At 43.5% G+C, this 23,937-nt stretch overlaps 1 long non-coding RNA gene across 1 annotated transcript in view; it reads right to left on the reverse strand.

The window, feature by feature from the left end:
* Positions 1–1,736: 1,736 nt before the first annotated feature.
* Positions 1,737–23,937, reverse strand: part of LOC116989670 — a 50,657-nt gene continuing 28,456 nt past the window's right edge. The window contains exon 3 of the long non-coding RNA XR_004416283.1: positions 1,737–1,980. This is a non-coding gene — a long non-coding RNA (uncharacterized LOC116989670). The remainder of the gene's footprint in view (positions 1,981–23,937) is intronic.

The raw sequence follows: 23,937 nt of genomic DNA on the forward strand, positions 1-23,937 counted from the left end.
CTAATCTGCTCATTGCTCATCTCTTGTACACATTTAAGTTTTTCACTGTAAATGTCACCTCCAAAGCAACTTTCAGAAAACAGAGGAAAACTTTCCAAAGGCAAGTCTTTTGTACTAGAGCATGCTTACATCAACTAATCCTAAGGAAAACAAGTATGATCAGCTTTTAGAGAAAATCAAAGCCTGATAAATGGATAAAAGCCTGACTGTGGAGTTCTGGTTTCTTTTAATTGTACACCAATCAAAACATTCAGAAGCACAAAGTAAAAAATATATAAACACAAGAAAATGCAGATGCTGGTTTACAAAAAAAGACAGAGACATAAAATGGCACAAAGGGGACCATACATTCCAGTACACTTGTACCAGGCCTGTAAACAAGTCATCCAATTAATCCAATTCCAATGTTGCAATCTAAACTCTTTCAAGACATTTATTTTTGAGATCTCCAATTGAATGTGTATCCATGGCCCCACCAGGCAGCAATGCCAAATCCCAACCACTTGTCCAGTCAAGAACCATTTTTCTGACTTTGCCGTGACACGGTGACGCAGCGGTCGAGTTGCTGCCTCACAGCGCCAAAGTCCCCGATTCGATTCTGACTACGGATATTGTCTGAATGGAGTCGCACGTTCTGCCTGTGACTGCGTGGGTTTTCTTCAGGTGCCCCGGTTTCCTCCCACACACCAAAGATGTACAGGTTTGTAGGTTAATTGGCTTCTGTAAATTGTCCCTAGTGTGTAGTACTAGAACTATTGTACTGGTGATCATTGGTCAACGTGGACTCAGTGGGCTGAAGGGTCACTTGTGAATCTTCATTTTATATCTCTTAGTGATTAACCCGCCAATCATTGGAAACAGTTCTAATACCAGATGAAGGAACTTTATAGCAATGTTTTAAACAGGGTACAATCTGGGAAAGTTAACCTCTTGGTGTTACGACCCCACAACATGTGACACCCCTGCGGATAAATGTTGCTACAATTTATAACTTTACAAACATTCTCGTCATTCATATTCGAGTCATTCATGGAGTAACATTATTAAGCACAGGCTGGTGACCCACTTCCCAAGAGGGATGAATGGGTTGAGGGGTGGGGATTGAAATGTGTGGAATCCGCTTAATTGAAATCAATGAAAATATAAATTGGGATGGGTTTAATTTAATTTAGTTTATTGTCACCTGCATATTTCACATTGTTGTACAGTCAGGACTAAGAAATGGGAGTAAAAGGCTAAGAAACAAATTGCACAATATCAACAAGAAAATGGTCAAAAGGTGAAGCTAATGTGTGTTTGGTGACTTTGGACATTGTTGCTGCTGGATTGCAGCACGGGAGTTTTGAAGTCCTGGTAAAAGATCATTTAGATCAAAAAGTGCAATAATGGCAATACTTTTAAGAATGCAGCAACAGTTGGGTGGAAGCAAGAAGAAATACCTGTAGATCAGAAAACTGTCCTTACAGCACCTCACTTATCTCCGGCAGTACAGGATCACGGTAAATCCAAGAAAAGTAGGGATTGCTCCCAGAGTGCACTGCTGAAAAGAGGAGCAGAATTATCATCTGAAATGCATCCATGCCTTTTGGACCATGGACCTGTTATAGAGGCATAGAGTCATAGAACTATATAGCATGGAAACAGGCTCTTTGGCCCACCTCAACCAGTTAGCATTCTGACCTGGTCCAATTTACTCTTAAAGAATATCAACTTGAGAGTGAGAAGCTGTGATAGAGAGTGAGACCCATAATCCCTGATACACTCCTATCATCTGCACCACTGTAATGGTACAGGACTAGGCATGATATATCAGCTGTTGTTCCAGGGGATTCTTTACTCCATCAAGATTACTCCGTAAGGCCAAGCACTTGTCGATGAATTATCCATTGTATTTTAAGATAGTAATTTTAAGATGGAGTTGCCTGGTCCAGGTTTTCCAAATTCCCAGTTGAATCGTTGCCAAAAGATCTCCATTGACATCTGAAAAATATCTCATGTTTAATTGACTAAAATACAATTGTAGTCATATTTATATAGAGTATGGGCAGGTTAGAAAAAAAATTAGCAACACGAGAAATCCATTAAAAGCGACGTGTCAGAACATATTAAACGTACAATTACAAAACAAATGTGCTAGTTGACACCATGCCTGAGACTTGCATTACCTTCTCCAACCTCATCAATGGCAGTAAATCTATCAGAGAGGTTAGCTGTCTGTCTGGCACACAACTCCTCACACTACATCTAATTACACTGTTAGGGCATTCTAAATGTTGTTGGCTGTTCTTGGTTCTGACAAGGAAGTTTAGTAACTTGACGTTTAAACGATGTACCTCATTGCATAAGGATTAATCACTTCATTTATTGCATTGAAGTCGCAACAAAGAAATAAGTAACATGGCCTTCTTTAAAATTGTTTTTGTGATGTGCGTAGCATTGGTAAGGCCAGTATTTATTGCCCAGCCTAAACGGCCCTTCAGAAGATAGTGGTGAACCTCCTGTCTTGAACCGACAGTCGTCTAGTGTAATAAGGGTCGCAACACTAAACATCAGCTACCCACGTTCTCTAACGATGCTACCTGACCCACTGAGTTACGCCAGTGTAAGAATTTGGAGAGAAAGTTCCAGGATTCAGATCCAGCAATGGTGAAAGAATGGCAGTAAATTTCCAATTGCAAACTAAAAGGTAACGTGCATGTGGTGGTGGTGTTCCCATGCACCTGCTGCCTTTGACCTTGAGAGGTCATCATGTCAGAGGTGCAGCAGTAATATCTGAAGCAAATAAATAACTGCACTGAATTTTGTAGATGGTACATGGATGCATATATGCGGTGGAGGAATAAATACTGCAGCTACTACTACTACTACTGTCGGATAATCTAGCAGATTGCATTTTAGTAGATTTAGTACATTAATCTTCGAGTATTGGTGGACTTATTCAGGCAATTAGGGGTATTCCACTGCAGCCCTTGTATGGCTTAGAAACAGTGGAAACGTTCTTGAGTGTCATTGCAGCATGCCCAACCTCCGACCAAGACTTGCCAAAACAGTATTCTTGGCTGATTCTTTAAGTTTATTCTTAATAGTAAACCCCCAGGATGTAGTTGTTGGTAGAAACCAGTAATGTCATTGAGAGTCATGGCAGATGTAGGGGACAATAAACTAAACTCTCTTGATGGCGATATTGCCTGACTTAATGTAACTCGTCTTTAGTTTTACTGCCTCACTCTTCTCTGCATCAACTACTGCCAATCCTTACTCCCTCGTGTATTTTTCTCATTTTTTACGCCAGGAATAGCAAGAGATACATTTAACAGCTGAAGCATTATAATATGTTGCAACCACTAAGCTTTAACAAGCAATAATAATAGTGAATTGATGCAAGAGCATAAACTTTTCATCTTTGAAGTCCCCCTCTATATTTTAACTTCTCTGCTCAATAGTGCAACCAGTGATCAACTTCACAGTCTGCTCAACTTAGGACAAAATAATTTTATGAATCTCCCAACAAGCCAATGTTTTATTGGCACTGCTGTCACCTTCGCTCCCTTTCACCCGCTTCCATCCCTTTTCCTGCAGTAAATTCTCTCTTTGAACTAATTATAAAGTTCAGTTCTGCCATCCCATAACATTTTGAGTCCTTCTTGTTTACAAATGTATCTTTTACTCTTGAACCTATTCACCAGGGAACAATATGATCAGTCAACTCTATCCATGATGTGAATCATTCATTAATTGTGTATCTTCTTCTTCTTCTTCTTCTTGCGTATGGCGTGCAGAGCCTAAAGTTGTAGGACAACTTGTTCTATTTGATCTTATTTGATTGTGCACGCCGGGTTGATTGCATTCGTCGAAACAGGGCAGACCAAGTGAAGGTTGCAATCCTCTACCCCTTTAGTTGTGTATAAGGCCACCACATGAGTCCAGGCAACAATTTTTTTTATTGTAATACAAACTGCGTTATACAGTCAAAGAGATCCATAGCCAAGAATTCAGAACACATAACACTGTGTATTGAGTTCAGCTCAACCCATCCACACTGTTCAGGCAAGTTGCACTTGCATGCACCCGGCCCATATCCCTACACGTTAGCTACCTTCTTAAGGCAGTGCTTCCTGTAGATCCCTTTGATGGTGGAGAGGTCAATGTCTGTGATGGACTTGGAAACATCCACCAACCTCTTCATTCTCCTTTGTTCTTGGTCATCCTGTCCATTCACCAAACTTGTTTGGATTATTTCTACCAAATAGCCCTGAATCCATGCGGGATCTGAACGCTCTCCAGTGAAATGTAACATTTTGATCGTGTACTGAGGAAACTAGGCACATTATCGAACAAAGGAAGTGGAGGTCTTGATGAGCTTCCTTTGTGATTCTGACGAGGTGCTGGACCCAGGAACAGACCGTCAGAGATGAGCATGATCAGACACAGTCTGAAGAAGGGTCTTGACCCGAAACGTCACCCATTCCTTCTCTCCACAGATGCTGCCTGTCCCACTGAGTTACTCCAGCACTCTGTGAAACATCACCTATCCATGTTCTCCACATATGCTGCCTGACCCGCTGAGTTACTCCAGCACACTGTGAAACGTCACCTATCCATGTTCTCCACAGATGCTGCCTGACCCGCTGAGTTACTCCAGCACTCTGTGTCTATCTTCACTCAGATACTCTCACCCTCTCCACCGCTGCCTTCTAGAAGTCATGAATCTGCTCCATGATCTTGAAAGCAAGACCATCGATCTGGCATCGTTCCTTCTCCAAAGGATTACTTTTCAGTTGCTTTTCTGAATCTGCATTAAACGGCATCACAGATAGATGTGTGTGGCAAACTATTCCAATATTAACAGCCTTATGAAAAATATTTTTTGCTCCCTATGCATTTCCAGTGACTGTCTTCAGTCTCCCTATCCTTGTTAGCAATTCACTAGCAAGGGACAACAATATTTTACTGTTTGCATTTATGTTTTAATAATATTTGTAAGCAGAAAAGTGCACTATGGATGTGATTGCTTTCGGTTTAATAGATGCTAAGTTTTGCATGAATCATAAATTGGAGCTTATTATAAAATTATTCATAGACTACTCATTCAGCTGGAAGCGGTATATTGAGTTTTATGACAATAAAAATGTTTATATCTTTCTAGAGGCTCTCAAGTATGAACAATGATGAAATAAAACTTGAAACTGCTTCCTTGTTACCATAAAATAAACACAAGAAAATTATGCCAGATCCAAACTAAAATCTTTCAATAAACCAGTTATTAAAAATTTATAAGGCAGATTGTATGTGGCTGTTCCATAATGAACTGATAGACTGGAGCTGATGAAGCAAGCACTTGGCTCTATTAGGGTAATTCACCCTACAGCTCAGTACTGGGGACATTTCTGAGTTGTATTTGGACAGGCTTCCACTCGCAGCACAGAAATAACTCATCTGCTCAACTTGTCTGTGTTGTTTCACTGGTGCTTCATGACTCTCCTCTCCCCTGCTTCCACACCTATTAGCCCGCCCATCCTTCCATCCCGCTTGTGTATATCTATCATAACTATGTACCTTAACTGCTATTTACTATTTACCTTAACAACATTCCAGCATTTATTATACATTCCTCGGCTTGCTTCTTGTTTGGGCAGTTAATGATCAACTTCATTGTAGTGCAAGAAAAGGCACAGAGTGCTGGAGTAACTCAGTGGGTCAGGCAGCATCTATGGAGAACATGGATAGGTGACGTTTCACAGAGTGCTGGAGTAACTCAGTGGGTCAGGCAGCATCTATGGAGAACATGGATAGGTGACGTTTCACAGAGGGCTGGAGTAACTCAGCGGGTCAGGCATCTGTGGTGAACATTGAGGTCAGGACTCTTCTTCAGACTGCTAGTAGGATCACACTGCAGTTTGAAGAAGGGTCCAGCGCTAGAGACCCGGGTTCGATCCTGACCACGGGTGCTGTTTAGATGAAGTTTGTACGTTCTCACTGTGACCGCGTGGGTTTCCCCCAAGTGCTCCGCTTTCCTCCCACATCCCAAAGACGTGCAGGTTTGTTGGTTAATTGTCTTCTGTAAATTAACCCTAGTGTGTAGGGAGTGGATGAGGAAGTGGGATGGCATAGAACTAGTGTGAACAGGTGATTAAAGGTTGGCATGGACTCCGTGGGCCGAAGGGCCTGTTTCCATGCCGTATCTCTAAATAAAATAAAATTAAATTACCTATTCTCAGCAAAAGGTAATAACTGTGAGGCCACAACCACTATTGATATTGCACAAACTGAGAAGGGATCATTAGTTAAAAGTTCCCATTCCTGATACCTATCCACTTCCACTGGCCACAAGTTGAATTATTTACAGCATTTAAGCATCATCATTTCCTGCCCAGACCTTGGCACCTTTCAGAAGGTGGTGATGATAGAAACATAGATACATAGTAAATAGGTGCAGACGTAGGCCTTTCGACCCTTCGAGCCAGCACCGCCATTCAATATGATCAAGGCTGATCATCCAAAATCAGTACCCCGTTCCTGCTTTTTCCCCCATATCCCTCGATTACGTTCACCCTAAGAGCTAAATCTAACTCTAGAAAACATTCAGAATTGGCCTCCACTGCCTTCTGTGGCAGAGAATTCCACAGATTCACAACTCTGGGTGAAAAGGTTTTTCCTCATCTCGATCCTAAATGGCCTACCCCTTATTCTTAAACTGTGACCCCTGGTTCTGGTCTCCCCCAACATCGGGAACATTTTTCCTACATCTAGCCTGTCCAATCCTCTAAGAATGTTATATGTTCGATAAGATCTCCTCTCATCCTTCTAAATTCCAGCGAATACAAGCCCAGTCGACCCATTCTTTCATCATACATCAGTCCTGCCATCCCGGGAATTAGCCTGGTGAACCTACGCTGCACACCCTCAATAGCAATAATGCCTTCCTCAAATTAGGAGATCAAAATTGCGCACAATACTCCAGGTGCAGTCTCACCAGGGCCCTGTACAACTGCAGTAGGATCGTCTTGATCCTAAACTCAAATCATCTTGCATTGATGGCCAACATGCCATTGCCTTTCATTCATGAACACTGTAGTCCTCCTTGTGAAGATACCTAACCATGCTTTTTAGCGGGAATGAAGGAACAGCAATATACAACCAAATCAGGATGGTACATGACTTGGAGATGAACCTTCTGATCATGGAGTTGTACCTGCTCCTCTTGGTGGTTGAGGTGACTGTTTGGACGGTCTTTAGAGAGTCAGCAGGTGAGTCAATCACCATCAATAATCAGCTTGCTCAGTTGGCCATTGTACACATTTGGCTGGCCCTATTATTTGTTTTAATGTTAGGTAAAAGGGTCATGTTGTTATTAGAGATACAATGATCATTTTGACATCAGCCCAATGCTATTAAACATTTTGAATGCCTGATTTGCTGCTCTCTAATATCTAAGCTGACAACTGATCATCACCCATTTTACACTATTGACCGAAAGCCAAAACAATCCACTATATTCTGCAGCAGATTTATTTTTTAAGGCATAATTGCCCAGTGTTGTCACTAATGAATGGAACAGCAGTGGCATGAAGCACTCCCAAGTCAGATACATTGTGACTGGATAGAGTAATGGCCCGATAATGTGCCTCAAGTCAAACCTAAAAGATTGCCTTCTATTAAAACACTGTATCTTCCCCACATTTGTGCCCATTCCCACCACTGTTCATGGTTGAATAGAGATGGAGCATGAACTGACTGTGGTAATTATAGCTCTCGTTGCCTGCGGAAGGCATCCTGTATCCTGAAGGACCCATCAGGAAAGCGCTACAGATCCATCAAAGCTCTCAGCACAAGACTAACAAACAGTTTGTACCCTCAGGCGATCACCACACTGAACTTTGCACTGAAAGCACAACCCCCATAGTCAATATTTATACTGTACAATACCTACCTTTGTGCAATACTGATATATTCATTTATAATATTTATTTTTATAATACTATTCTGTGCAATATCTAATATTCTGTCAATGACCTTCTGAGTACAATATCTTATGTTCTGGTAAGGGTTCATACGTAGGCATAATGTGTATGCGTGTGTGAATCTGTGTGTGTGTGTGTGTCACAGTATATGCACGTGAGTGTATGAACAATTGTTATTGTTCTCACTTTTATGCTGTTATTTTATTGTTATTTTTTATCTTGTACATTTGAGCTGCGCTCAGGCAGTGCGCCTGAATGTTGTTGTATGCACCACTACAATGACAATAGAGTATAAAGTTAAGTATCCATTGAAAAGCATCTAGTCATATTCCCATATGTTCACCACTAACAGATAACCTCTGCAATTATCGTTATACTCGTCTATTATAATTCTTAGTGGCACAGCGATGCAGCAGTTAGTACTGCTACATCAAAGCTCCACAGACCTGGACCTCTGGCACTGCTGGTGCAGAGCTTACACATCCTTTGTAAACATGTGTCTCTCCTGTGGGTGCTCCATTTTCCTCCACATCCCAAAGACATATTATTGGAATAGGTCAATGTCAAAGAGAATCAAAGTGCAGTTGATGAGAAAGACAGCAAATATCTGGGCATCCGTGGAGGGAAATTAATTATTGATGTGTTGGGTGGAGATGCTGGAAGATGGTAAATTATACAAATGGAATTACTCTCCTAGTAGCCAGCATGGACCAAACCGTGCCCTTCTGTGTCGTTATAACTGGAAGATGCAGTTTTCTCATGAGAGATAATGTCAGTACTAAAAGCAGCATATGAATAATTGACCAGCTAGTCTGAATTTGAGGCATTGATCATGGATTGAATGTTGATTCATTAAAGACTGTGCAAACTCTCTAACATTAATTCTAATTTAATGCTATTAGATCTCAGTGCTGCATTCGACACTGTTGATCACTCAATACTTTTGGACAGGTTGGAAAAATGGGTGGGGCTCTCAGGCACAGTCTTAAGTTGGTTCAGGTCATATTTACAAGATAGGAACTATTTTGTTTCCATTGGAGACTTTGATAAGAAGAGTAAGGTGACATGCCTCAATGACTATCGACCAGTGGCACTAACGCTGGTGGTGATGAAGTGCTTTGAGAGGTTGATCATGGAGCAAATCAACTCCTACATCGACAAAAACCTGGACCCACTGCAGTTCGCGTACCGCCACAACAGATCAACGGTGGATGCGATCTCGCTGGCCCTCCACTCCGCACTGCACCACTTGGACAACAAAAACTCATATGTCAGGCTGTTATTCATTGATTACAGCTCGGCATTTAACACAATCATCCCCTCCAAACTGGTTACCAAACTCGCAGAACTGGGTCTCTGCGCATCCCTCTGCAACTGGATCCTCGACTTCCTCGTCCACAGACCACAGTCTGTTCGTATTGGTGGAAATGTGTCAGCCTCAATAACAATCAGCACGGGAGCACCTCAAGGCTGCGTGCTCAGCCCCCTGCTGTACTCACTCTATACCCATGACTGCGTAGCGAACCACAGTGCGAACTCCATCATCAAGTTCGCTGACGACACCACTATTGTGGGGCGTATCACTGATGGGGATGAGTCAGAGTACAGAAGAGAGATCGAGCAACTGTCCATATGGTGCCAGCGCAATAACCTGGCCCTCAACACCAGCAAAACCAAGGAACTGATTGTGGACTTTGGAAGGAGTAGGAGGGGGACCCACAGCCCCATTTATATCAACGGGTCGATGGTTGAAAGGGTCAAGAGCTTCAAATTCCTGGGCGTGCACATCTCTGAAGATCTTTCCTGGTCCGAGAACACTAATGCAATCATCAAAAAAGCACATCAGCGCCTCTACTTCCTGAGAAGATTACGGAGAGTCGGATTGTCAAGGAAGACTCTCTCTAACTTCTACAGGTGCACAGTGGAGAGCATGCTGACCGGTTGCATCGTGGCTTGGTTCGGCAATTTGAGCGCCCTGGAAAGGAAAAGACTACAAAAAGTAGTAAACACTGCCCAGTCCATCATCGGCTCTGACCTTCCTTCCATCGAGGGGATCTATCGCAGTCGCTGCCTCAAAAAGGCTGGCAGTATCATGAAAGACCCACACCATCCTGGCCACACACTCATCTCCCTGCTACCTTCAGGTAGAAGGTACAGGAGCCTGAAGACTGCAACAACCAGGTTCAGGAATAGTTACTTCCCCTCAGCCATCAGGCTATTAAACCTGGCTCGGACAAAACTCTGATTATTACCAACCACTTTCTGTTATTTGCACTATCAGTTTATTTATTCATGTGTGTATATATTTATATCATGGTATATGGACACATTTATCTGTTTTGTAGTAAATGCCTACTATTTTCTGTGTGCTTAAGCAAAGCAAGAATTTCATTGTCCTATACAGGGACACATGACAATAAACTAACTTGAACTTGAACTTGAACTTGTATCAGAACCAACCAACGTGACGTGTGGAGTACCGCAAGGTTCGATCTTAGGGCCCTCTTTATTCAACATCTACATGCTCCCACTAGGGCAAATCATGCGATATAATAATATTGACCACCACTGCTATGCCGATGACACTCAAATCTATGTAGCGCTATCACCAAATGATTATCGCCCCATAGATCTGTTGTGCCAGTGCATTGAGCAAGTCAAAGACTGGATGTGCCAAAATTTTCTCCAACTAAATAAGGACAAAACGGAGATAATTGTTTTTGGTGCTAAAAAAGAAAGGCTTAAAGTAACCCAACACCTTCACTCTCTGTCCCTGAAAACTTCAAACAAAGCCAGAAATCTTGGGGTCATTATGGATTCAGATTTAAATTTCGACAGTCACATCAAATCAGTAACAAAATCAGCCTACTATCACCTCAAAAACATAGCAAGATTAAGAGGACTCATGTCAGCTCAAGATTTAGAAAAACTTATACATGCCTTTATTAATAGTAGGCTAGATTATTGCAACGGTCTCCTTGCAGGTCTTCCAAAAAAAACTGTCAGGCAGCTACAGCTTGTTCAGAACGCTATTGCTAGAGTTCTAACAAAGACCAAAAAATTTGAGCATATTACACCAATTCTTAAATCCTTACATTGGCTCCCTGTATGTCAGAGAATTGATTTTAAAATCCTGCTGCTCACCTATAAATCACTACATGGTTTAGGGCCAAAGTATATCACTGACATGCTTCCACTATATAAGCCTTCTAGACCGCTAAGATCTTCTGAAACCAATCTGCTAGTGATTCCCAGAGTAAATACAAAACATGGGAAAGCAGGATTTAGTTACTATGCAACAAATAGCTGGAATAAACTTCCTGAAGATTTAAGACTTGTCTCAACTTTGACCACTTTTAAAACAAGACTGAAAACTTTTATGTTTACTTTAGCTTTCAGCTAAATCTTAACTACATTGCACTTTTAACTTTTACACTTTTTATAATGCATTTTTAATTTTGTTTTTCTTTTCTTTTAGTTCTTCTATTCTATTTCATTTTATTATTTCATTTATTGTATGACATGTTTTTATGTGAAGCACTTTGAGTCTGCCTCGTGTATGAAATGTGCTATATAAATAAAGTTGCCTTGCCTAATGAGATGCAGTGGAAAGTTTGGTCTTGCATGCTTTTAGAGGCAGACATTATCTTGGTTTTAAAGTCAATTTCAAACACAACGGCATCTCTGACAATATTTGTCCACATTTACATTGCTTCTCCAGCCAGTGGAGATGGGAGCAGTGGTCCTCAGAGGTTTCTTGGGCATTATAAGCTCCTGGGCCAAACCCCTCCCTGCTCCCATTGCTCATCTCCTTTCACAAGGACGCTCTTCATTTGAGCCGTGGCTGTGGACTGGGAACGTGGCTGGAGGCTTTTATCGGAAACCGGGTTAGTAGAGTAGCCATCGGAGCCCGCAGCTGGGGCCCAGGTCTGCACCACGGAGGCGTGGAGTCTCGCGACGGCGGTGAAGCCTCGTGGGTCGACCCACAGTCGACCGTCGATGAGAGCATGGAGGACCATGAGGGAGGAGGAGTAGAACGATGGAGGACCCAGCGTGGAGGGGCCGCTGTGAGGGGAGGGGGGGGGGGGGGATCAAAAGGAGGAGCCGGCATGCTTTGTAACTTTGTCAGTGTTGTAGGTGTCCGCTATTTGTATACGTTGGGTACGCAGCAAAGAAGCTCACTGTGCCTAGTCACGTAACAATAAAGTATTCCATTCCATCATTTAGTCTTGTTCCTCCTGCTCACCACATTTGGATGGAGGCCCATGGTCCCACCATGCTCCACATTGGCTGCAGCCCGATCATCCAGCATCCATTCAGCTCCACTCTTCTGCTAGGAGAACACAACAAGTTTGCTACAACTCAATCCACAACTACTTAGCTCTACGAGACTGGTGAGGGGGAGCTCTAATGAAACGGGACAGGTGAGGGGGAGCTCTAGAAACGGGACAGGTGTGGGGATCGTGCTTCACACCTTACATCCCACAGGCATGTCCTCACAGGCGTCCGAAGAGTGTTGCTTGAATATTGACATCATCTCTGTTTACATTCGGTTGCCTTAGCAATGTGTGTGACTAAGTGTACATGTCCACTGGCACGCTATAATGTTACAATTGCAATTCACGGTGGAAATTGCTGATAAATAGAGGCCTACAGTGCCAAGAAATCAAGCATAAAATCTTCCACAGGGGAAGGGAAAACTAATGGAAAACATAAAACTTGCAGTTCCCATTGTACTTATTCAAATCACCAATAAAGTGCCCATTATAAATGTCCACATTTGGGACTTTGCATTATTGCATTCACTAACTTTATACTCCAGAGGACAATTTAGAAACTCATCATACACTGAAGAATGCTCTCAAATCTCCCTATGTTGGTTAATGCTGGAGAAGTCCATCAATTCATATTCTTCAAGTTGGCTTGGGAAATTAAATGTATGAAAGAAATCAACTTCTGGTTGCAGACTCAAGGGATTCTTGTGCTTCTGAGAAATGTAGATTCCAGAATGAAACTTCTATTTTGTAGGTCAAGTAGCTGTGACTCATAAATGGCTCACATGTAAACTTGTTCCTTTGTTCCAAATATTTGTCTGCAGCCTCAGAGTTGGATGTTTCAGAGTGACCCAACAAACATTGCCTTACACTGGTGATTTAAGAATTCTCCAAGGACAAACCTTACACAGTTGAAGAAAATGATGGCTTGGTTCCATCAGACATCACACACATTTGGAGGATGGATTCCAATTGGTAACTTTCATAATCCAGCTTCAGGAGATGTGAAGAAGGGTCTCTACCCGAAACGTCACCTATTCATATTCTCCAGAAATGCTGCCTGACCTGCTGAGTTACTCCAGCACTCTGTGTCCTTTCAGGAGATGTCCAGCTTAACTGGACTCCTTGCTGAGTTACAAAGATAACAGGCAATAAAGAGCCAATTTGTCCATCAAATATAGACTCCTGTTGGATATACCATCCATATATCATGTTGGATATGTATACCATGGCAGACTTCCCCACAATGATAATGATCCTGTCCCAACTCCAGACATATAATCTCTTAACTGATGTAGAACAAACAAAAACCCAGGCACAAAACCAACTTCCATTTATGCAGCAACTTCAATACAACAGAAACATCCCAGGCTGCTTCTTCAGTGAGCATGCAAACAAAAAGATATTCAGATGGAGCCTCAAGTTTACCCAAGTAGAACTCTGGCAGAAGTGAAGCCACGTTGAGGAAGCACAATGACCTTTGGATTGGAGAAGTTGCAAAGGGCATATAGGGACAAGACAACTGTACACCATGAACATGAGGCACCTGTGTTAATTGCTGTATGAGCACCTCCACAGAACACCAAGGAGATGCAGGGAATATTTGTGTCAAACATAGACCCATGTAGGCGGAGATGAAAAAATGAGAGTATAGAGTTGGAGAGAGTGAACATAGGAAATCATATTCTGGTCTCTCAGCCATTGATGCAAGAGGCTGCCAGACAGGATAAGAGGATGCAGTGTGTGAAGAGACCAACCCAGACAGCAGAGATACAGGCTGAGACTGTGGCTCTTTACAGACCATACATCCATGTGAGAAATCCACTGAGCTATCAAGGTGACCAATCATTTTCAAATTCAAAGGACGGATTGCCAGGTATAGAATTCTTGAGTAGCTGGTGAAAGACAATTTGCCTCAAAAGACAGCAAACACATTTGTGAGATTCTCAAAGGATTGGCAGTTTGACCATCGGACATATCCTCGTCTTCAACAGAGGCACCAAGCAGGAGGGCACACTACACATAGCTCTCTTTGACATTTCATTGGTTAAGTCATCAGAGACAGGTCCATATTTGAGTATCCTCACTTCTTGCAATTGTAGGGATGATGTATCTGTGATGGAGAAGGATAGTTACGAGAACTTAGAGCCAAAGTGAGGTATATGGACCTGGACAAATATATGGATTTTTTATCCTTTTGCTTTTCATTATTGACGGAGGGATGTAGTTATGCATCAGGTGTAATATTGGACAACAACTTTCCTTGTAAGCTGTCGCCTAAGGTATGCTTCATATGGATAACTCTTCTAGTAATAGGTACAGAAGCTTGAATCGTGCACCATCAGACAGTGACAGCTTCTTCCCCATAGCAAAACAAAGCTTTTTACTGTACCTCACTCAATGTGATATTAATAAACCTAAACTTAAAGTTGGCAAGAGGCAGTTCTCAGAAAGAAAGTAACCACTGTGACTGTTTCATGAATAAAGTACCTTTGTTGATAGTTTAAATTACGAGCTATTTCCAGAATGTTGAGAGTGAATAAGGGAGATAGTGAGTCCCATCTCTTTAAAATCTGCACCTTTTATAGCCAAGATCAATGCTTTTGCCTTTCTCTGCACCTCTCCTGTACATTCAAGAATCCCATATTATTTTTGTTTTAATTCAATCAGAGAATGAGCAGAGCCAGCATCGACTACAGTCCACAGATGCCCTTGAGCAGATGGTTAGGATATACCTTGTGGACAATAGCATCTGTGTTTTATACAGACCGACTGTGCCGTTACATAAAACGTTCCAGCAACAGTTAAAGTCCAGATAGTTTGTGACTTGGGAAATGGGGAGAGAGTGGAGCGGCCAAGTGCCTCCTGGGCGATGAAGGTGATGGAAACAGTGTCAGATACCTTGGCAAATAGTGCATGTTTGTAAGTCCCACCACATGTAGTCACAGTGCCCCACAGTGGAGAGAGAGGCCCTATTGCCTTTGACACAGCAGTTGTAGCTGAAGAGAGAACTGATGCACTGGCTTGATCATCCTTGTAGGTTCCTTGTGCCAAAGAGTCATACTGCATGGAAACAGGCTCTGCACATCCATGTCATCATTTATACTACACCTACACTAATGCTGTTTTATTATCCCCACCAACCATCCCCATCAACCTCTAGATTTTACCACAAACCTAAACTCTGGCCAATTATTCTACCAACCTGCATGTCCTTGTGTATCAGGAAGAAACTGGATTACCTACAGTGAGTGCAGTGCAGTGGATTACCTGGATTACCTGCAGTGGAGTACAGTGCAGTGGAGTGCAGTGGGTTACCTGTATTACCTGGATTACCTGCAGTGGAGTGCAGTGCAGTGGAGTGCAGTGGGTTACCTGTATTACCTGGATTACCTGCAGTGGAGTGCAGTGCAGTGGAGTGCAGTGGGTTACCTGTATTACCTGGATTACCTGCAGTGGAGTGCAGTGCAGTGGAGTGCAGTGGGTTACCTGGATTACCTGCAGTGGAGTGCAGTGCAGTGCAGTGCAGTGGGTTACCTGTATTACCTGCAAACTCCAACAGCCACACACCTGTGCTGACACAAAATGTCTAAACAATGCTCTGTATAGATTGCAAAATGGCAAAGAAAATCCTAATTGGGGGAACCTTTTGTCAGTCACTTACCTTGATGGAGATGCGATTTTTCTCCATGTAGTAACTCCATCCCTCCTGCGGCCTAACAAAGTGAAGTGCTGCGGCCTTTCCTGAAGACCGGCCCGGAGCTTCAAGCCGCGGGCGCGGCGCGGATTTTAACATCTCAGAGCCGGCGATCCTTTGCCGGGGTCGCCAGTGGAAGAGCTCAGACCACAGGGCCTGTGGACTTTAACACCGAGAAGTCGCGGTCTCCGGTAAGAAGAGGCCGACTCGGGAGCTCCATGCTGATCGGATCCATTGGATCCATTGAGTGTTCCGATCCATCCCGACGCCGGAGTTTCGATCATCCCGACGAGAGGGCTTGAACAGCGGACCGTCGGCAGCTGCGACTGCGGAGGGTTCAGCCCTGACCACAGGTGAACAAAGGAGGAAGATGACTGAACTTTATTGCCTTCCATCACAGTGAGGAATGTTGATTCCACTGTGGTGGATGCTTATGTTAAATGTTATTGTATGTGGCTGTGTGTCTTGTTGCTTTTCACTTAGTATGGCTGTATGGTAACTCAATTATTACTGTACCGTAATTGGTGTATGTGACAATAAATGTGAACTTGAACTTGATTTATCCAGAATGGGGGAAGAGGTAAGACAGTCATGGTCATGATGGGCTGAAGGGTCTGTTTCAGTGCTCTATCACCCTCTAACTATGAAGTATAGATCCGTTTTCCTAACATTAGTATAAAAGATGGAAAATTAATTATTAATCAATTGTTAATAGGGCCTCCAGAAAAGCCTAATACATTTGGCCAAGTCTATGTAGGAAAATAAGAGAAAAGACTAGGCAGCCCTCAGTCTGGCAAAGTTTCGAGCCCATGATCAAAGCTCAACATCATTATTATTCCTTCCACCCTGAAGACACCTCATGTCAATAATGCAGTGGCCAACATGAGATCCATTGTCCCATTGCCAGTATAGGTCACCTAGTCATCCTTCACAATGGTTACTTAGTGGATCAGAGCAGAGAGATGAATGGAAGCCAGTGAGTAACATGTGCTGGTGTTGATGACTATTGTTAATGTGGAAATCATGTAGCAATTAGTAGCTGAGATGACTAAGGCAGACTTTAACTGGTCTCACAATTTAAAAACAGCTTTCAAATATCTATTTGCTGCTTGCTTCATTAGCATTAAAAAATCATATTAGCATCTCACGTCCCATTATTTGCAGAATCATCATTTACCAAATGCGAGTTAATAAACTATTGATTCTCCATTCTCAGTGAATTGTGCAGCTGTTGCAGACTGCAACAGTGAATGCAGTCTCGGTGAAAGCGTCACCACTCATAAACTCTCTGTGAATTTCAAAATATTTTCTCCATCACAATAGATGCACCATTTCCATAACTTGCCCTAACTTTTCCCAAGTCCCTCAATGCCGGTCAGAGCATGGATTGACAATAGACAATAGACAATAGACAACAGGTGCAGGAGTAGGCCATTTGGCCCTTCGAGCCAGCACCGCCATTCAATGTGATCATGACTGATTATCCCCAATCAGTAGCCCGTTCCTGCCTTCTCTCCATATCCCCTGACTCTGCTATTTTTAAGAGCCCTATCTAGCTCTATCTTGAAAGTGCAGATGAGTGCAGAAAATCCTCAAGGGCGAAGGTGAACATCCGGAAGTGGTAGTGCATGTCGGCACAAACGATGTCGGAAAGAAGGGGATGAATATTCTGCAGCGTGACTTTAGAGAGCTCGGAAAAATGCTGAAAAGCAGGACCTCCAGGGTTGTTATCTCCGGTTTGCTTCCAGTTCCTCGTGCTGGCGAGAGCAGGAACAGGGAGATACGGGACCTGAACGTGTGGCTGAGGAACTGGTGCACGGGGCAGGGATTTAGATTCTTAGATCACTGGGATCTGTTTTGGGGTAAGGGGGAACTGTACAAAAGGGACGGATTGCATCTTAACAGGTGTGGGACCAGCATTCTGGCAGGCAGGTTTGCCACTGCTACACGGGTGGTTTTAAACTGAATAAGGGGGGTGGGGTGTCGAATGGGCTAGTGGAGGATGGAGTTAAAGGGAAAGGGTTTCTTAAATGTGTGAGCGTAGAGACAGAGGGGTGTAAAATGAGGGTAGAAGCAATAGGTAGCAAGGTGAAAAGTAAAAGTGGCAGGCCGGAAAATCCAGGGCAAAAATCAAAAAGGGCCACTTTTCAACAAAATTGTATAAGGGTAAGAGTGTTGTAAAAACAAGCCTGAAGGCTTTGTGTCTCAATGCAAGGAGCATTCGTAATAAGGTGGATGAGTTGAATGTGCAGATAGCTATTAATGACTATGATATAGTTGGGATCACGGAGACATGGCTCCAGGGTGACCAAGGCTGGGAGCTGAACATCCAGGGATATTCAATATTCAGGAGGGATAGAGAGAACGGAAAAGGAGGTGGGGTAGCGTTGCTGATTAGAGAGGAGATTAACGCAATGGAAAGGAAGGACATTAGTTTGCAGGATGTGGAATCGGTATGGGTAGAGCTGCGAAACACTAAGGGGCAGAAAACGCTGGTGGGTGTTGTGTACAGGCCACCTAACAGTAGTAGTGAAGTTGGAGATGGTATCAAACAGGAAATTAGAAATGCGTGCGACAAAGGCAAAACCGTTGTAATGGGTGACTTCAATCTACATATAGATTGGGTGAATCAAATTGGCAGGGGTGCTGAGGAAGAGGATTTTTTGGAATGTATGCGGGATAGTTATCTAAATCAACATGTAGAGGAACCAACGAGAGAGCAGGCTATTTTAGATTGGGTATTGAGTAATGAGGAAGGGTTAGTTAGCAGTCTTGTTGTGCGTGCCCCCTTGGGCAAGAGTGACCATAATATGGTTGAGTTCTTCATTAGGATGGAGAGTGACATTGTTAATTCAGAAACAATGGTTCTGAACTTAAAGAAAGGTAACTTTGAGGGTATGAGACGTGAATTGGCCAAGATTGACTGGCAATTAATTCTAAAAGGGTTGACGGTGGATATGCAATGGAAGACATTTAAAGACTGCATGGATGAACTACAAAAATTGTTCATCCCAGTTTGGCAAAAGAATAAATCAGGGAAGATAGTGCATCCATGGATAACAAGTGAAATCAGGGATAGTATCAAAGCGAAGGATGATGCGTACAAATTAGCCAGAAAAAGCAGCATACCGGAGGACTGGGAGAAATTCAGAGACCAGCAGAGGAGGACAAAGGGCTTAATTAGGAAAGGAAAAATAGATTATGAAAGAAAACTGGCAGGGAACATGAAAACTGACTGCAAAAGTTTTTATAGATATGTGAAAAGAAAGAGATTAGTTAAAACAAATGTAGGTCCCTTGCAGTCAGAAACAGGTGAGTTGATCATGGGGAACAAGGATATGGCGGACCAATTGAATAACTACTTTGGTTCCGTCTTCACTAAGGAAGACATAAATAATCTGCCGGAAATAGCAGGGGACCGCGGGTCAAAGGAGTTGGAGGAATTGAGTGAAATCCAGGTTAGCCGGGAAGTGGTGTTGGGTAAATTAAATGGATTAAAGGCCGATAAATCCCCAGGGCCAGATAGGCTGCATCCCAGAGTACTTAAGGAAGTAGCTCCAGAAATAGTGGATGCATTAGTAATAATCTTTCAAAACTCTTTGGATTCTGGAGTAGTTCCTGAGGATTGGCGGGTAGCAAACGTAACCCCACTTTTTAAGAAGGGAGGGAGAGAGAAAACGGGGAATTACAGACCAGTTAGTCTAACATCGGTAGTGGGGAAACTGCTAGAGTCAGTTATTAAAGATGGGATAGCAGCACATTTGGAAAGTGGTGAAATCATTGGACAAAGTCAGCATGGATTTACAAAAGGTAAATCATGTCTGACGAATCTTATAGAATTTTTCGAGGATGTAACTAGTAGCGTGGATAGGGGAGAACCAGTGGATGTGGTGTATCTGGACTTCCAGAAGGCTTTCGACAAGGTCCCACATAAGAGATTAGTTTACAAACTTAAAGCACACGGCATTGGGGGTTCAGTATTGATGTGGATAGAGAACTGGCTGGCAAACAGGAAGCAAAGAGTAGGAGTAAACGGGTCCTTTTCACAATGGCAGGCAGTGACTAGTGGGGTACCGCAAGGCTCAGTGCTGGGACTCCAGCTATTTACAATATATATTAATGATCTGGATGAGGGAATTGAAGGCAATATCTCCAAGTTTGCAGATGACACTAAGCTGGGGGGCAGTGTTAGCTGTGAGGAGGATGCTAGGAGACTGCAAGGTGACTTGGATAGGCTGGGTGAGTGGGCAAATGTTTGGCAGATGCAGTATAATGTGGATAAATGTGAGGTTATCCATTTTGGTGGCAAAAACAGGAAAGCAGACTATTATCTAAATGGTGGCCGACTAGGAAAAGGGGAGATGCAGCGAGACCTGGGTGTCATGGTACACCAGTCATTGAAAGTGGGCATGCAGGTGCAGCAGGCAGTGAAGAAAGCGAATGGTATGTTAGCTTTCATAGCAAAAGGATTTGAGTATAGGAGCAGGGAGGTTCTACTGCAGTTGTACAGGGTCTTGGTGAGACCACACCTGGAGTATTGCGTACAGTTTTGGTCTCCAAATCTGAGGAAGGACATTATTGCCATAGAGGGAGTGCAGAGAAGGTTCACCAGACTGATTCCTGGGATGTCAGGACTGTCTTATGAAGAAAGACTGGATAGACTTGGTTTATACTCTCTAGAATTTAGGAGATTGAGAGGGGATCTTATAGAAACTTACAAAATTCTTAAGGGGTTGGACAGGCTAGATGCAGGAAGATTGCTCCCGATGTTGGGGAAGTCCAGGACAAGGGGTCACAGCTTAAGGATAAGGGGGAAATCCTTTAAAACCGAGATGAGAAGAACTTTTTTCACACAGAGAGTGGTGAATCTCTGGAACTCCCTGCCACAGAGGGTAGTCGAGGCCAGTTCATTGGCTATATTTAAGAGGGAGTTAGATGTGGCCCTTGTGGCTAAGGGGATCAGAGGGTATGGAGAGAAGGCAGGTACGGGATACTGAGTGGATGATCAGCCATGATCATATTGAATGGCGGTGCAGGCTCGAAGGGCCGAATGGCCTACTCCTGCACCTAATTTCTATGTTTCTATGTTTCTATGAAAGCATCCAGAGAACCTGCCTCCACCGCCCTTTGAGGCAGAGAATTCCACAGACTCACCACTCTCCGTGAGAAAAAGTGTTCCCTCGTCTCCGTCCTAAATGGCTTACTCCTTATTCTTAAATTGTGTCCCTTAAATTGATTAGGAAGAGCTCGACCACATGTTCTTCCATTGGTCACCACAGCATCAATTATTCCCCCTGCTGGATGTTGAAGAATTGGTGTCCAGGTCAATATCGTTTATTGTCACTTGTACCGAGGTACAGTGAAAAGCTTTTGTTGCATGCTATCTAGTCAGCGGAGAGACAATACATGATTACAATATGGCCATTTACAGTGTACAGATACATGATAAGGGAATAACGTTTAATGCAAGGTAAAGCCAGCAAAGTCCAATCAAGGATAGTCCGAGGGTCACCAAAGAGGTAGATAGTGGTTCAGCACTGCTCTCTGGTTGTGGTAAGATAATTCAGTTGCCTGCTAACTGCTGGGATGAAAATGTCCCTGAATCTGGAGGTGTGCATTTTCACACTTCTGTACTTTTTACCCGATGTGAGAAGGGAGAAAAGGGAGTGACCAGGGTGCGACTCGTCCTTGATGATGCTGCTGGCCTTGCCGAGGTAGCGTGTGGTATAAATGGAGTCAATGGAAGGTGAGGAAACGGGGGTTCCCCTCTTCCATTATAGATGAGGCTCTCACTAGGGTCTCCTCGATATCCCGCAGCTCCATTCTTGCTCCCCCTCCCCCCATTCGCAACAAGGACAGAGTCCCCCTTGTCCTCAAATTCCACCCCATCAGCCGTCACATACAGCATATAATCCTGCAACATTTTCAACACCTCCAACAGGATCCCACTATTGGCCACATCTTCCCATCTCCACCCCTTTCTGCTTTCCGCAGAGACCATTCCCTCCGCAACTCCCTGGTCAACTCGTCCCTTCCCACCCAAACCACCCCCTCCCCAGGTACTTTCCCCTGCAACCGCAGGATTTGCTACACCTGTCCCTTTACCTCCCTGCTCGACTCCATCCAAGGACCTCGACAGTCTTTTCAGGTGAGGCAGAGGTTCACTTGCACCTCCTCCAACCTCATCTACTGTATGACTGTTCCAGGTGTCCACTCCTCTACATCAGCGAGACCAAGCGCAGGCTCGGTGATCGTGTTGCTGAACACCTCCACTCAGTCCGCCTTAACCTACCTGATCTCCCGGTTGCTCAGCACTTTAACTCCCCCTCCCATCCCATTCTGACCTTTCTCCATTGTCAGAGTAAGGCCCAGCACAAATTGGAGGAACATCACCTCATATTTCGCTTGGGTAGCTTACACTTCAGCGGTATGAACATTGACTTCTCTAACTTCAAATAGCCCTTGCCTTCCCTCTCTCTCTATCCCCTCCCCCTTCCCAGTTCTCCCACCAGTCTTACTGTCTCCGACTACATTCTATCTCTGTCCCGCCCCCTCCCCTGACATCAGTCTGAAGAAGGGTCTTGACCCGAAACGTCACCCATTCCTTCTGTCCAGAGATGCCGCCTGTCCCGCTGAATTACTCCAGCATTTTGTGTCTACCTTCAATGGAAGGTTGTGTGATGGTCTGGGCTGCGTCTACAATTCGCTGCAATTTCTTGCGATCTTGGATGCAGTTGTTCCTAAACCAAGCTGTGATGCATCCTGATAAAATATTTTCTATGTTGCATCTGTAGAAGTCCATGAATGTTGTAGGGGACATGCCTAAGCCTTCTAAGGAAGTAGAGGCATTGGTATGCTTTCTTTGAAGGTGATTCAATATGGGTGGTACAGGAGAAGTTGTTGGTGATATTGACTCCTGGGAATTGGAAGTTTTCATCCATCTCCACTTCGGTACCGTCAATGCAAACTGGGGTATGTGTACCACTTTGCTTCCTGAAGTCCATCATTATCTCCTTTATCTTGCTGACATTGAGAGAAAGGTTATTGTCTCGACACCAAGACAAGAAGTTCTCCATCTCTTTCCTATACTATGTCTCATTATTATTTGATATCCGGCCCATAATGGTGGCATCGTCTGCGAATTAGAAAATGGAATTGGATTTGCACATGGCTGCACAGACATTGGTGTACAAGGAGTAAAGAAGGGGCTGAGAACGCATCCTTGTGGAGCCCCTGCATTGAGGATTATCGTAGAGGATGATTTGTCCGCTATCCTCACTGGTTGGTCTGTTGGTCAGAAAGTCGAGGATCCAGTTGCAGAGATGAGCGCTGACACAAAGACCCGCAAGTTTGGTGAGTTTGGTGAGTTTGGTGGGTTTGGTTCGTTTGGTGGGTTTGGTGGGTTTGGTGGGATGGGGTGGGGTGGAGAGTGCTGAGGGGGGGGCATTGGACGGGGAAAGAGGACATTGCCCAACACTGACAGAGAAATGATGCTGAGGCTAAATCATTCACCATCCATAAGGTAGAATAACTCTGGCTCCGAGTACTTCACTAGATTTGCTTCTCCCTTGCCCTACCTCCTCTGGAATGACAGACTGGAAGAACAGCACTCTTCATGACAGCTATAAATGAAGCAACCAAGGATTACAACAGGCATTTCTTTGAGCATTTAATTGAAAGTATGGCTCATTAATTTTAATTAATCTCAGTCAATTTGACTCATTGAGTGACCAATTGAGCATGACTATATTTATGGAAGTAATAAGCAGAACCTTCCTTGTGGGTAATAAATATGTAGACCAGAACCCAGAACCCGATATACTATAACACAAACCCAATTACAACCTAATCCATAAACCTGAGTTACAATTTCAGGAACTTTACGGACCAACAGGGAACTACAAATGTTGGATTCTTGAGCCATAAACAAAGTGCTGGAGAAAATCAGCAGGTCAGGTTCCATCAATGAGGGTATTAACAAATGATGTCCCGTTTGGGACCCTTC

This window comes from Amblyraja radiata, chromosome 29 (genome assembly GCF_010909765.2).
Source record: "Amblyraja radiata isolate CabotCenter1 chromosome 29, sAmbRad1.1.pri, whole genome shotgun sequence".
NCBI lineage: Eukaryota > Metazoa > Chordata > Chondrichthyes > Rajiformes > Rajidae > Amblyraja > Amblyraja radiata.